This window comes from Lactuca serriola, chromosome 7 (assembly GCF_051521515.1).
Source record: "Lactuca serriola cultivar US96UC23 chromosome 7, Lser_US96UC23_V15, whole genome shotgun sequence".
NCBI lineage: Eukaryota > Viridiplantae > Streptophyta > Magnoliopsida > Asterales > Asteraceae > Lactuca > Lactuca serriola.
In genome coordinates this window covers 89,662,552-89,679,671 of record NC_136414.1, presented here as the reverse complement: position 1 = coordinate 89,679,671, position 17,120 = coordinate 89,662,552, and the positions used below count along the sequence as shown (strand labels likewise).

General features: G+C 31.2%; 1 non-coding gene across 1 annotated transcript; it reads right to left on the bottom strand.

The window, feature by feature from the left end:
• Positions 1 to 13,307: 13,307 nt before the first annotated feature.
• On the bottom strand, positions 13,308 to 13,379 carry TRNAD-GUC (transfer RNA aspartic acid (anticodon GUC)). Its single transcript has one exon. It is a non-coding gene; the product is annotated as a tRNA-Asp (tRNA).
• Positions 13,380 to 17,120: the final 3,741 nt, after the last annotated feature.

Here is a 17,120-nt window from a genome sequence, read left to right as displayed (position 1 = left end):
ATCTTTAAAAGCCAAATCGATCAAAACAAGGAAAACGTTATCCTGCACCTAGGTGAAACTCCAAGCCAGAAAAGTAACATCGTATGAGAAAGCATGGCATCTAGAAAAGCTAACAAACAAATTGTGAGCATGGCAATTCAGTAACAATAAGGGCACAATCGTCCCAAGTGATCGAGAGAGAGGGCGAGAGAAGGCTGAAGCGCATGAGAGAGCGATGAGAGATCGATAGAGGAGATGATTTTCAATTCTAATAGAGTAATCTATCCACGGTCCATCTCCATTCTCCAGAAAGGATGCCTCGTGTTCTTCATCTTCAGTTATTAGGCGTGTGTTTTAGATTGAAGAATCATGCGAAATTGATAAGTTGGCGCTAATTAGGTCTCCATCGGCTGCCCCTAACGTTTTGAAGTGGATTTTAGTGGACTAACTGAACAGATGTGGCCCAATATATAATAATACCTATAACAATCTTTAAAAAATTGATGCCCCATTAGAATTTGATGCCCTGGGCCGTGGTCCGACTCGCCCTGGGCTTGGGCCGGCCCTGCATCCATACAATAATTATAGGTTATACATGATCCTAACTATCTCTCTCTCTCTCTCTCTGTATATATATATATATATATATATATATATATATATATATATATATATATAGGGAGTGGTTCAAATGAGACCCATAAAAGATTAAGAACCCTAAGAACCCCCATTAGTTAGTAAATATTTACATGATATTCTTATTGAACATGTGAAAATCCTTTTTTTTTCTCTTTTTGATACAAAAATGGCAAAATTGTAATTTTTGTAGTATAATATTTTCACTCTTATATGTTCTCATATTTGAACACAAAACTTATATAAATTACAAGTTTATATAGTACATTGATAGTTTAATTCACAACTTAATACAAACCATTTTATAATAATTCACAAACTTAAAGAAATAAAAAATTCAAACTCTACTACCACCACCACACACTGCCACCAACCACCTGTACCAGCATCGCAACCATTATTTTCTTCTAAATCAGATCTGTAAATAAAATAATGCATTAATAACATATCTACTACATTCACAGTCTAATAAAACCATTTATTTCACTCATTTTGAATTAAATGCAAAATTATTATTAAAACTAATGTATTCTTACATACTTATACATCACAAAAAATAAATATATTCAGAAAAAAAACTAACAAAAAAATTTATACATAAACCATTCATATTTTAAAATTGTGAATTTAATATATTAAGCCGTGAATAAAATTTACATTATTTCAAAAGCAAACAAAAAAATTATAAAATAATCACAGCTTAATGTCAATTCATTCACAGCTTAATACAATCAACTCATAATTTAATACACAAAATTCACAGCTTAATATAGTCAATTCATAGTCTAAGAAGAAAATACACAGTTTAATGCAGTCAATTCAGAGTTCAAAACATAAAAATCATAGTTTAATACACAAAATTCGAAGTTTAATATACAAAAAGTATGCATCCACAACCATATTTTCAACTTAACACTCTTTATATAGTCAATTCGAAGTTTATACACAAAATTCATAGCTTAATACAAGTAACTTCATAGTTTTATACACATAATTCACAACTTAATCTAGTCAATTTACAGTTCAAACAGGAAATTCACAGCTTAATACAGTCAATTCCTAGTTTAAAAAGAAAATTCAAAGCTTAATGCAATCAATTCACAGTTTAAAACACAAAAATGACAACTTAGTACACTAAATTCACATTTTAATACTCAAAAAGTAGTATTCACATCCATATTATCAACTTAAAACACTTATTACAATTAATACACAATTTAATATAGAAAATTCACAAACTAGTTTAATAAATTTAAAGTTTAATTCAAAAAAAATTATACATTTACAACTTAATTGCAGTTAAAACTAAGATTACCAAATTTATACGACAAATGAGAGATTAAAACATCAAATTCACACATTAACAGAAAAAAAAAGAACTATATCATAGAGATCCACAACAAATGCCAGTAAAAAAGCATATTATCCACTTAAAACTTTTAATTCATAGTTAAATATAGAAAAATCACTGTTTAATACAAAAAAAAAGTATGTATTCAAAAGCATATTATCACCTTAAAAATTTAATACAATCAATTCACAGTTTAATACAATTAATTCCTAGTTAAATATACAAAGCTCACAGCTTAATATAGTCAATTTACAGTTTAAACAACAAAATCACAGCTTAATGCATTTAATTCACAATTTTAAACACAAATATCACAGCTAAATACACAAACTTCATAGTTTAATATACAAAAAATATGCATTCACAACTAAATTCACAGCTTAATAACTTACCAAATTTCATTGAGGCATTTCATCAAACACCTTGTCTATATATTTTTTTTTTTCAGAACTTCCTTTTGTAAACACCATCAATGTAAACACCATATACACCAGAGCTAACCTTAAAATGGACAAACACATCAGATCACAACTTAAAACTTTAAGACCTCCGCAAAAAACTAGACAAATTAAGAGTAAACTATCATATCTAATTGAGATCTAAAACACATTAACAAAGATATGAAGTAAACCAGCACATCAGAGCATGATCGGGGAAGAATTTGCTCAAAATAACAACAAAAAACTCATTTTGACAAGCTCTGGAAGAACAGAAGTGAATGAAAATACTAAAAGCATGTACACAAAAGAAATAAAATGATTTTACCTGTAATATCTGCCAGATATGGAACAAAAAACACGTGAAGCTTGTCAGTCCCGTAAGGAATCACCATCGACAGATGGAAACCACAAAACTAACACTAGTGACAAGAGATTATAGTTATTAAAACTCAGATTCACTTAGATCTAACCAAATCTGGACATATCTAAACTATGAATACCATGAGAAACAAGAAAAAACCATCAGACTCTCATATTTAACCAGATCTGAACAAGAAGCGCCAAAAATGGCGTCAAAATCACGAATCTGTCAACATGCCACCACACGCGACAGAAAGATGTGGTTGTTCGCCAGAGATCATATAGATCTAGATCTAGAGATGAAAACAACAAACAAATTTCTTAGATCTAGATCTAGAAAAGAAGAAGACGAAACCGATCCGAAGAAATTAGTTCCAGATCCAGACAAGAAGAAGAGAAAACCAAATCTGAAGAACTCAGACCTAGAATCATGAGCACGAAGCACAAAAATGCACTGATCTGAGACGTTGAGGTGGTGGTTCGACATTAGAGGAGGTCGACGTTGCTGGTGGTTGTTAGCATCTTCAACGGCGATAGAAAGTCGATTCGAGATCTGAAGTTCCAACGAAGAATTTAGGTGTTTTTGCAGGTGATCGGAGGTTGTGATAGAGGAAGAGTAGTTGGTTCTTAATTACAGCTTATGTCATTTCGTGTTTTGACAAGAATTTCCCTTAATTAGTTGGTTCTTAGGTTCTTAATCTTTTTTGGTTCTCATTTGAACCTTTACCTATATATATATATATATATATATATATATATATATATATATATATATATATATATATGGCCAAATGAATGACTATTCAATCGGAAAAGTGATATGTTTCTACGTATGGTGATTCAATATTCAATTGTTTATTTATTTAAAAATTTTAAAAATACATTTTAGTTCTAATTCTAATTCTAAAATTTGATTTTTTTGATAACTATGGGTAAATTTGTCTACATATTGTTGTGGAAAATTTATATATGTATAGTTAACAATACATTATTTATAATAAAGGGAGAATTTTACATATACCATTTTTAAACATCAAAATATTATAGTTACCCATCTTAATTTCTAAATGTCATATTTACCCTTCATAAAAAATTCTAAATATCATATTTACCATTCTTAAAATTTCAAAATATAATATATATCATTTTTAAACATCAAAATATCATATATGTTCTTCTTAAATATCAAAATATCTTATATACCATTGTTAAACATCAAAATGTTAATGATAATATCTACAATATCCTCCATCTACAATATGATAATAATCAACAACAACAAAAACTAAACAATCAAAATATACATTCCATAGAGAGGGTTGAAGATGAATCTTTTCGTTTGTCAATGGGGCGACACTCCAACAATTTAGAAGTTTACATTTCATTATCATAGACGTAAGGATAATATGGTTAAAATTTTTAATTATTATAATAATTCTAAGGTATAAAGATGATTATAAAATATTAAAATCATTATAATAAAGGATTTGGGAAATGATATTTTGAAGGTTTATGAAGAGTAAATGTGATATTGAGAAATTAAGCTGGACAAATATGATATTTTGAGGTTTAAGAGGGGCATATATGAAATTCTTCCTATAATAAAATTTGTAAAAACAATAAAAAAATATCTTAAAAACACACACGTAAAAACAAAAACAGAAAAACAGAAAAATCTTTTAAAAAAGATTTGTGCAAAAAAAAAAAAACAAATTTCAAGATAATAAAATCGTAAAAAATAAAGTTGTAAAAAAAGATGTAAAAAACATACAAAAAATATTAAGTTTCAAAAAAACATAAAATAACAAAGTTATTAAAAAAAAATAAGTCTAATTTGTAAAAAAGTTTGCACAAATTTAATAAAAAAATTGTAAACAAAGTTGCAAAAAAACGTTTCCAAAAAATAAGTTTAAAACAATTAAAAGAAGAAACATGTAAAAAAAACTTATACAAATGAAACCTATTTTTCTTCAAAAGAACATAGTATAAAACTACAATAGAAAATAAGAATGAGCTGGTAAGCATACATATTTATCACACAGATAACTATAGTGAGAAGACTCACATCGCAAATAACAGCTAAAGATACCGCAACACTCACGTACAAGGTAGACAGGAACAACAAGACACCTACCAACGATAAAGAAATACCCCTCTCAATCTACACCCTAAAACCCTAGTTTAACCAAAAAAGGTCAACCTCAAAAGTCAACAATATGGTCAACCTTAGTCGATTGTCACGTCGTGACCACCCCATAGGTCATGTCGTGACAAAGCCATGACAAACAGTCGTGGAAGCACCCCTCGTCACGACGTGACACACAACCCCTCATATCGTGAGATCTCTTATGGACAGTGTAGATCATTAAACTCTTAATCCCTTAAGCCAATCCTTTAATCCTTCTAGAAGGTCTTACCCAACCCAAAGGATCATAAAAATCACAACTTTTTAATCATGTGAAACATCCCAAAAATACGGTCCAAAATTTCGTTTTGAAACTTAATATAAAACCACAAATCATCCATAATCGTAAAGAAAATCATGTATCATGTATCTCAAAACATCATATCAATTATTGTGACAAAAACATATGATAAAAAACACATCAGAGTCTAAAACATCCCAGGTTGAAATGGTGGTGTGTGCCATACGATCATCCCAACCTCTTCCCTTGCTAGTGGAAGTACCTGAAAGCAAAATGAAAACTGTAAGCACGAACCTACTTGGAAGCAATGGTAGGCCTTGTGCTTCCAGGTGGCAAGAAGTTAAGATTAAACAAGTTTAGTCCATATAGTTTGGATTTATCATTAATCTTGTCTTGTGATCATGGTTATGACAAATTCACATGGATAGGAACACATACACCATGAAATCTTAGTGTCATAAGGTTTCTCTTCGATTCATGAAAATGATGGTGAGGAAACGCTTTCACTAAGTAGATTTTAAGTAGATAGCAATTGTGATATTTGCATTCTCAAAGGCGTTAGTGGAGCGTGTGTGGGTAACCGACACACTAACATAGACTTGTGAGAAATGGAAAAGGTCTAAAAAATTGAGACTATGATTACGGCATCCCTTTTCACAGTTCAAAAAATTGTTTAGAATCACATGTGAGTTATCTAAGAAAAGATGTATGATCTTGATAAAGTCTTATCAAAACATCTTGTATCAGAAATCTGAATTTTGGTAAGAAAGTCAATAAAGTATTGATTTCTAGAAGTCCAGCTGATTTCTCGATACATGTCAAAGCTAGTGGGAGCATAAGTGTTATGCTAATAATTATCATGTTAGTGGGAGCATGACAATGATAATTGTTGCAAGTTAGTAATGTTAATTATAGAAAATAAAATTTTCAACTGGGAAAAGTTGTTTTGCTATAACCAAGGGAGAGTAAATTATACTTTATTTCAATTCTAAAAGCTTAGATTGAGATTTTAATCATCTTTAGTCAAAGATATATATGAATTTTATGTTGGAATGGTTCAACATAAGGAAATTCTATATATATTGCGTTCTCAAAATTCGATTATGATTACGGCATCCCTCTTCATAGTCAAATTATGAAAACATGGATAATAAAAAATATTATAGCAAAACACTGGTCTAGGATCATTTCTTTATGTGAGACATCATGAATCGTGTCCCATATGCTTCGGATATAGGATTGATTACATGTGCTATAATATTTATCATTTCTAAAATTTCCAAATGCCTAGGGCATTAAGAGGGAAAAAGGACTAGAATTGGATATGACTAAAATGATTAAGCAATTGTCGAGGCCAATTTAAGGCTTATCGAAGATTGGTTGCTCATGGACAATTGGAAGTATGTTGTTAATTTTGGAAGGACCATAGTAACATATTCTGAAAAGAGGCAACTCTTGTTTAGAAGTGATAGTCAAAATGGGAATCTGGAAATGTTTCCATAGGTGGAATTTGTTCTTCAAATCTGTGTAAGATCAGAAAACTTAATGCAAGAAGGATGTTCAAATGAATGTACTTTGAATGTGAGACTTCGTTTCCATGGAATTGATATCCATTGGAATACTATGTAATGTCTGTTGACAAGTCTTTGTGACTTTGTATATAGTCATTACAAGAGGATCAATGCATATAAGTTTAGAATCTAACAAATTTCAGTAAATGACAGGAATTTGGAATTCTTACATTTACGGTAAGGATTTGGGATTGTAAAATGATCATCATTTGGATCATGTTCAATTGGTCTATTGCACAAAGTAAGGATCATAGACAAACATAGTTTGAATACTTGGAGCATGACATAACTATTGTTTGGACAAACATAGTACGCACGCTTAGAGCATGGGGTGACTATTGTTTCAGATTCAAGTATAAAGTCGATTATTCGAAACATTATACAATGAATAATGATTAATCAATGTGGTGTTTAAATAAAAAGGTGTTTTATTTACTCTCCAAGGTGCTTGGGGCCATAGAGGATTAGTATTATTCTTGTGTTTCACTTTTCATGTTTTGACTTCCCGAATAACTAGGTTATTCAAACTCTTCATAGTCAATCATACTTTGGAAGTAGGTATGAATCAAGATTGTCATGAATTGGGCTTGTAGATGTCTAAAGTGTTTAGACATAGCAAAAGTTGCTACAACATTCATGAGTGCTCATAAGTTCTGAGTATTGGATTAAACCCACACTCATTAGAATGACTTCATGGACTTTATCACGAGTGATCATGAGACAATAATATCTTATATTCTTCAAACCTAGATATATGATTTGTTGACTATGAGTTGGTTATACATTGATTGTACGAAAACGCATCAGTAACTTGATGTTATAAAATGTACCTTTATGTATGATTCAACAAGTAGTTAGTACAAGCATATAAGTTGAAGTTTATCCACTCCTTTTACCCTTGGAGGGATAAAAGCAAGATCTGTGGGACCCTCAATGATTTAGTGATGAAAAACGTAAGTGCTCGGCCGAGCCTGGACTAATTTGATTTGTTCAATTAGTCAGTCGTCATAAATCGTCAATCGGGAAAGAACAAATGGACAGAGAAAATGATTATAATCCATGTCTCAGTCCATATGATATCTACAATGGAGGAATATATGATCCCTTATCTAATGGAAATGTCATTGACTAGGTCAGAGTTTGACAAGGGCTTTTAAGAGCTATGATTGCTAGTCGGGATCTTGGAGTCATACGCGGTAATAGTTTTAGACTTATCCAAGTGGGAGACTGTTGGATTAGATGTCTAAACCCATAACTATTATTGGTATGTACTCGAACCGAGAGTAGCATGGTCCATTTTGGTTGCATATCATCAGGACAATTTGTTAGGATGGACTTTTGAGAGAAGGTTATATATGATTTATTAATATATTATAAGTTCTAATATATTGATATGAAATCATATGTTTTAATTAGTATTGATCAAGAATTAATTTGGAATTAATTTAGTGATAAAAAGAGACTAATTAAATCTATGGGGACCAATTATGGTAATTAGTTATATTTATATGTGTTGGGCTTATGATCCATGTTGAACCAAGTTTATGTATGGATACATAAAGAGTTGGGCCATATGAACCATGGATCATAACACCCATGGGTATGGGTTTGGGTTAACCCATGATTTTTGAAACCCCACATATAAATATGTAGCCCATTGCCTAAAAACGACACTAGAAGTTCTTGGAGTCCTTGGAGGTGTTTTTGATGCAAGGAGATTCTCTCTCAAGTTTCATCCTTTGTCCATGATGTGTTGTGACTTCATTTGAGGCTTCCACACTATTGGGGCTAAGCTCTTAAGGCCAAATACATCAAGACTTCAAAGCTACATAAAAGTTCTTGGAGTCCTTGGAGGTGTTTTTGGTGCAAGGAGATTCTCTCTCAAGTTTCATCCTTTGTCCATGATGTGTTGTGACTTTATTTGAGGCTTCCACACAATTGGGGATAAGCTCTTAAGGCCAAATACATCAAGACTTCAAGCTACATAAAAGGTATGTTACTATAACTAGTATTTTATATGGTATATGTTAATTGCATGATAGTTATAGGATTAATACCTTGGAAACCATTTGCATGTATAATTAGTGAAAACATAGATCCAAGGTATTTAGGGTTGTTTGTGCAGCATAGGATGTTGCAGTATACTAAAACCCATCACTTTTAAGCTCTAAAAGGCCATACATGGAGAGAAAGGTGGAAGCTTTACATGTTCATGTAGTGTCTCGGGTCTAGATCTCTGTTTGAATGCTTTAGCTTGGAATGTTGATAACTTATGGACCAAGATCTATGTCCTAAAGAGTTAGGGTTTGAGCTAAACCCATTAAGTAAGGGTATTAACGGGTAAAGTTGGAAACTTTACCCTTAAAAGGACATTTTCAGTATGTATGTGAAGTATGAAGCTAAGATCTGAAGATTAGGGGTTTAATTCATTGAGATGAAGCAACAGACTGAAGAACTCGGCGAGTCTGAGGAGGGGCTCGATGAGTTGAGTCGATTTGTCCTGATTCTATAAAGGGTAGAACTCGACGCGTCTGTGGAGGGACTCGATGAGTTGACTTGTTTTATCACGACTGCGAGTAGCAAGGGAACTCGGCGAGTCAGGGGGATGACTCGATGAGTTAAGTCAACTCGGAGTGTTGACTTTGACTTTTACTCGACCTTGACTAAGGTTGACCCGAGAGGATTATGAAGCATGGAATGGCTACCAAGGGTGATTCCATGAAGGGCTGGGCCAAAATTAGAAAATTAGGTCATTAGTGGGCCATTAGTTGGCTTGGGAAGTCTACCTAGTGTTGGGCCTTTCATATATGGTTTTAGGCCTAAAGCATGAACCAAATTAGATCAGGGGTAAAATAGTCATTTTACCCTAATAAATATTATTGGTTTCGATTAAGTGTTATTTTAGTGATGATAGCTCAGGGAGTTGAGAGAGCAACAGTTCTAGGACTTACCAGCTAGCCGCCAGAGGATTATCCTGGAGGTTCAACATTCAGCTTTGCAAGGTGAGTTTCCTTCAATAGGAATGGGTCGAAGGCACCAATGCCGACCCATTTATGTATGTTAGTATGTTCCCGAACTTCATTCCGATGTTGGGGAAAGCCCAATGAATGTTTGTATGCTTTCTAATTTTGGTCCGATGTTGGGCGGGGCCCGAGGAATGTTTATATGCATGTTTCCGAGCTACGGTTCGATATCGGGTGGTACCCGATGAAGGAATGCATTTTTAGTCATACATGTTGTCTTTGTAATACTTGTATGTGCCTGGTAGGGAGGTGAGTGTGGATGGGGTCTCGTATCTCATCACTAGCTGAGAGTGGACGGGGTTCCATATCTCACCATTAGCAGAGTAGGGGCGGGGCCCATGATAGGTGAGGCCTTAGGACTATAGTATATAGAGGGGTGTCCGATTCTTTATGTACTAGCATGATTATATGTTATTGCTCGTATATGTATAATAGGCGGGGCTCAGAGATAGGCGGGGCCTGGTAGAAACAGATTTGTATACTGAGCGGGGCTCGATGCCAGGAGGGGCCTGATGTCGGACTCTGTTAGATGCCGGGCGGGGCCTAAGGAAGGGGCGGGGGCTCAGTTTATGTGAAAATGTGACTATATGTATGGTATGTGGTAGTTTGGGGAGACTCACTAAGCTTCGTGTTTACAGTTTTCAGTTTTGGTTTTAGGTACTTCCGGTCGCAAGGGGAAGAGTCCGGGATGAATACAGTTCACACAATTTGTTTAGCCTGGGATGTTTTACTTTGATATACATTGAAATGCGTTTCGATATGATACACTGATTTGATTCGATGACTTATGTTTTTAGATGAAATAATTTATGTAACTATGATTTTCTTAATGATTTAAAATGAAAATTTTGGACTGTATTTTGGGATGTTGCAATGGGTTAGGGTTTGGCCCATTGGACAAAACAACCCCCATTTATTATTATTTCCTTAATTATTATTAATTATTAATTAATCACTTTTAATATATATATATATATATATATATATATATATATATATATATATATATATATATAATTCCTGTCTTTATTTAATTCACTTACCAAAAGGTCTTTATCCTAACGGTAAGGAGTGACTCTCTTATTTAAGAGGTCATGAGTTCAAATCTCGTTGAAGACATAGAAGGTGGTGATAATTTAGGAGTTGATTAGTTTGCCCTCTCAAAAAAAAATTTAATTCACTTATCCAACCTTAAAAGTTTTTCCTTAATTATATAATTATTCGTATTATTTGTTTAACCTTTTTTCTAAATAATTAAATGAAAAAGGGTGTTACAGCTTTAATCTATACTGTTCTAGTTTGCTTCTTAGATAGAGCAACAAATTTTCATTACGGGGGAAATAATTTTAGGTATGCGCTTACGTAATAACATTGTACTTATAATGTTTTTTCTTATATCATTCTAATTTGGCTAATGTCAATTCGCTTAGATATATGTTTAGAAAATTATATATTTGGTAATGTGATTAGTTGTTTTTTTCTATTAAACGATAAATAAATTTGTCAAAATTTAGGAAACAAAGCAATAATCTTAGGGTGCGTTTAGTTGTGGAAAATTGTCAAGTTTTTAGTGAAAGTTTTCAAATGGAAATGAAAATTTTGAAAATGTGTTTGGTTGATTTAGTTTTCAAAGTATTTCTATGAATATGAAAGTTTTCCGTTTTCCAAATTGTATGTAAATTAGAAAAGTGATTTTTACAGTTTTCCTAAATTTTCAAAAGTTCTAAAATGGAACGTGAAAATCCACCGATTTCAACCAAACACGTTTCCTAAAATTTTCATTAAAAACTGAAAATGAAAACTGAACTCTATTTTTTGAAATGTTTTTTAGAAAAATGAAAACAATTTTCCACTACCAAACACATGTGGAAAATATAATACAAAGAAATTGCAAGAAATAACAATGTATTCTACATTTTTTTTCTAATATACACATTGCACTTTGTTTTTGACACATTATAGCAAACTACTTACATTTTTTGACCCATGACAACAACTTACTTAGATTTTTCATCAATAATATAAGCGGACATACCATTTTTTACACATAGTAGCTACATACTCCCAATTTCATACCTATAATAGCAACATATGTACATTTTTCACCAACAAAGTACATTCCTCGTGTTGGTAGCCAAATGTAAGAAATTATTATGGTGGATATAGAAATAAGTAGGTTGCTATCGTTTGTAATAAATAAAATATATAACTATAGTTACATATTAGTGACAAAAATAACAATATTCTTATATTAGTTGTTGACAAAAGTAACCTATACTTACATTTTTTTTTACATAAATAGCAACCTACTTATTATTATTATTATTATTATTATTATTATTATTAGACAAAAATAGCAACCTATTTATACTTTTGGCAAAAAAGCAACCTACTTATATTTTTTTTTTACAAAAATAGCAACTTATTTTTTAACAAAATATTAACAACATACTGATATTATTTTTTTTCAACAAAAAGCGCAACCTACTTATATTTTTTGAGAAAAATAACAATCTACTTATATATTCTTATAAAAATAGCAACCAACTTACATAGTTATATTTTTTTTACAAAAATAGCAATATACTTTTTTTTGATAAAAATTGCAACCTACTAACTTATTAGACAAAAATAGCAACCTACTTATATTTATTGACAAAAATAGAAACCTACTTATATTCTATTACAAAATAAAAACCTACCTATATGTTTTGACGAAAATAGCAACCTACTTATATCTATTGATAAAATAACAACCTACTTCTATTTTCCATCCCGTAAGAATTCTCCCGTTTTATAAAAGTTTCCAATTCTAATTGGTTTAGAAAGTCATTGAAGATATTGATAATACTCATTTTTATCCATCCATTGGTTGTGATTTTGTCCTACGTGTTTCAATATGAGTTTATCCCATATTACATCACTAAGTGCCTCCTTAAAAGTTTGTTGGACAAGCTGAATTCAACACAACATATAAATAAATTTGAAAGAAACCATAAATACTTCTTAAATATGAAGATATTTTAACAAACCTCAAACTCTCATCATTTGATATGAATGACACCAATGACCAATGTTGTTGAGAAGCTCAATTGATACTTGTTCATTTGACTTTTTGAAAGGATTGTGTGCCTATCATACATGTTATTTAGGTGTAATAATACATAATTACACAGGCATACGGAAATTGTTTAAGAAAAAAGAGACATTAATTTCTTTCGGTTTTAAAAGCATCCAAAACAAGTCCAGAGTCAGGTGATTGGTTTTTCCAACTTTATCTCATCTTATATGCAATCTTGATTGGTTTCGGGTATAAGTGTATTTTGTTTCATTAGTTTATCAGTTCATTTAAAATTGCAGTGGGTTATTTTTTAGTTTTTACATAATGTAAACTTATAAGCGAGGAAGCTTTTCACTACAAAAGTGACTTTAATGCCTCTAAAAATTTCTTATTAATTTAATACTATGCACTGAATGGGCCAATGAAACATATAAAAATGAAATCTTCGTAAAAAAATAATCGCCGTTGCCGGGGATCGAACCCGGGTCACCCGCGTGACAGGCGGGAATACTTACCACTATACTACAACGACAGATTTTTGATTTAAGTATTACAAGTCAGCTGTTGACTTGGATATTAATAATTCGTAACCCTATGAAACCCTATAACAGGTTTGTTAAAATCTTCTCTGTTGATTTCGATTTCACTCCATTGTTGAGCATCTTCGAAGATCGATTCATTCTGCTCATAAACATAGACAGTTATGTAGTTGGGCTGAATTGCAAAAATCAGATAACTTAAGAAAAGTTTGTATAGAAGTACGCTATTCTGGAAAATCCAATTCAATCTTATATGAAATAACTGGGTTACTTGTCTTGACTCTTGACTCTTACATTTTCCTGAATTGATTTGGAAACACCTAATTCATATTTCATTTTAGTCAACAGATGAATTATCTCATCATGCCCGTTAGTCAAATATATGTAATCAGAATTCTTTTAAAGATAATTTTAATTTTTATTTAACTATTGTAGCACATCACTAATGTACAACATTGGCAATAGCATGAGTCATGGAGCCAAATTAGTTTATTCTTAGTCAATGGATGACCCTTTAAATGGAAGAATGTGATCGATATGTTTGTTAGATTATGTGATTGAATGTATCTATTTGTTTGGGGAAAGTACTTGGTTCTTAACTTCTAGTTTCTATTTCATGTTTTGATTTTTGTGATATGATTGTTGTTTTGATTTTAATATAACTTATTATTATGCTTTATAATTCACAAGACTAAATTGCCATGCCATCTTATATGGCCTTGTCTATGATGGTTATTAGAGCACATAAGAAGTACATACTTTTTGTTGAATTTTCAAGTACTTCAACACAAGATCTAACTAATAAATAATATTGGCTATTTATTCACACGTCCAATATGAGGATTAGAAGATGAAACCACATGATACTCACAAGTCACAATGGCATCTATCTTGATTAAAGAATGAAAATGTCAAAGGATGACACATGCGTGCATGATGCTAAATTTTATGTTGGCTATTTTTGTTAGATAATTATGAGACCACTTTATATATATGTAATGTTATCATGAAATCAATTTATTATGGTAAGAATATAAATTGTTGATGGACCGATTTATAGAATATTTACTTACCATGTGGGTTGAGTTCCCGGTTTGACTCAAGATCCTCAATATCCTTTCCATCTCTCACATTAGGGTTTATATCCATCTATAAATACATGTGATGAGGAGCAAATCAAGACACACGAAAATACACTAAGAAATTCGTATGGTTCATTGCTGGGGGATTTTAGAGAGAACTCTTGAGATCAACTGGAAAACTCTTCCTAGTCTGTAGATCCAAAAATCTCAATGGAACAAGGTATGTAATCATTCTTTCATGTTTAAGTTTTCTTTTAATCAGATTCGAGATTAAAGATCCAAAGTTTATGTTTCCGCGTTTTATGTTTTGGTTATGAAAATAACCAACAATTGGTATCAGAGCTAACTCGAATATGTTATCAGAAAATTATGTTTGGGTATAAGATTTATAAATTTTTTTGGTTATTTTAAGATCGATGTGTTTTTTCTATTTTTTTTTTTGGTTTGAAATCTTTAAAATGGGTTTGAAGTTTACCTACCTGTAAGGTCATAAGATTTCTTGAAACTCCAAAGTTATTAAAATAAATTAACAAAATTAGCAGGCATGTTTTTTCTCGATGTAAAAAAAAATAATAATAATAATAAAAAGAAAAATAACAGTTGATCTTAATTCCCCTAGTCGTCTTGCTGCTTCCGATGTTATACATATGGCTGATATATGCTTTGAATTTAGGAAAACTTATTTAATATTAAATGGGATACTCATCCAATAATTTCCTTTGTAAAAGCACCCATCTTGATTACTTCTAGTTTTTCATGGATGTGTTGGTAGTGTTTACCATGCATGTTGCGTGTGTATATGTATACTAATTCACCATTTTGTCCATTGGTCATCTTTGTAATGTCAGACCAAAGAGTAATTCACAAAAAGGCTGCATTTGATAATACGGATTTTAGATCAAGATGTGTTTAACAGGGACAATTTGAAACTTTTGTTTTGATATAATTAACGAAAATATTAAATAGAGTTTTCAAATAAGTTAATCCCACAATATTATTGTTAAAATTCTTCCGCTATTATTGATAATGCTTATCACTTTTGAGTTTTGATAATCGTGGTGGTGATAATTTTTTTGGATTGACGTTTGAAGGACTTATGGAATCCATTTTTTTTATTGTATATATTTTCGTGATTTCATAAGGTTCAATTTTTTTAGCACATACGATTATATGGGGATTACATTATGATATATTTTGATTTTATTGTTGTTGTTTCTAATACAACAATGTCCATGTAATTATCTTCATAATTTAATTGGCCTAAAGTGTTGTGAAGCATTTAAGGAAATTATTTGATAACATCTTTTGTTATATTAATTTGACACCATTTTATGTACCGTAGTCTTTTATTTTTGGTTATCAATAAATTAAAGTATGACATGTTATTTATTTTGAAAGTAAATTAATTGACACAATATATCGTCAAAGTGATCTCTTTTGTGAAAATTAATTTACAAAGAACTTAAATTTTATGGTTTGTGTTTATTAATGCGGATATTAATCGACCCAAAGGTAGGTTAATACTTGGCCGGATAAACGTATGTTTGATGATAAATATGTGACAGTTTTTAGGTTACATGTCATTAACAAATCAATCCAAAGAAGGGCTTATTAATTGACATGGTATATTATCAATTCTTATTACCAAAATTTGTAGTTTACGTGTTTATTAATGCGGGTATTAGCCGACCCAAAGGTAGACTGATATGTGGCTGAATAAACATATATGTGGTCATAAACATGTGGTGATTTTTTGGTTCTATGTGATTAATAAGTCAATCCAAAGAGGGGCTTGTTAATTAACATGATTTATTGTCAGTGTTTATCTCTAAAACAAGGTTATCTCTTGCAAGTTAGTATTATTGTCTAAAGACTTGATATTAATGTTGTGTTGATACCTTGTAAAGATGTCATAAATTGAAATTATTGATTACGGTTTATGGATTAATGAGCATAAAAGTAGATTTGCCTATATTCTCAAAACAGAAATTTGAATTATGGTATTATACTTGTTAACATTGATCACATTTATGATTCTTACTCAATGAGATTAACTTTAAGGAATGCAATGAGGACATTATGTTAGTTCTCAATTGCATGGATATTGACCATTCATTTTGGATAGAGCAACATTATTTGAGGATGTTGAGTTTGGGGGAGAAACAAGGTTAAAACATTGTCCTTAAGGAGGAATCAATCTTGATTCCTATTATTGTTTTCGATAGTATGCAAATTATGAATCAGTTTTCGACGATGTTTTTCAATCTCCTATTTTGAATACACAAACTCAACAACCTCAACTTTGGATATCCTATGCGTGGTACCATTTTTTTATTAATTTATTATCTCTTTTGGTTTTGGGGTAAATACAGTAAATGATGTTGTGTATCTCATATTAAGTGGGAGTAAATTTATATTTCTGGTTTTGGGTCGATATCTATGCAACCCAAGTTTGGATCATAAGAAAGTAGCCAAATGAATTTTGAGATATCTATATATAACAAAAGGCTATATGCTCAACTATAGGAAATCAGATGTTTTGGAGATCATTTTTATTAAAAAATCTGATTTTATTAGATGCCAAAATGGTTACCGATCCATATCAGGATACTTTTACATTTTAGCATGATGAGCCACTTCAAGGAATAGACT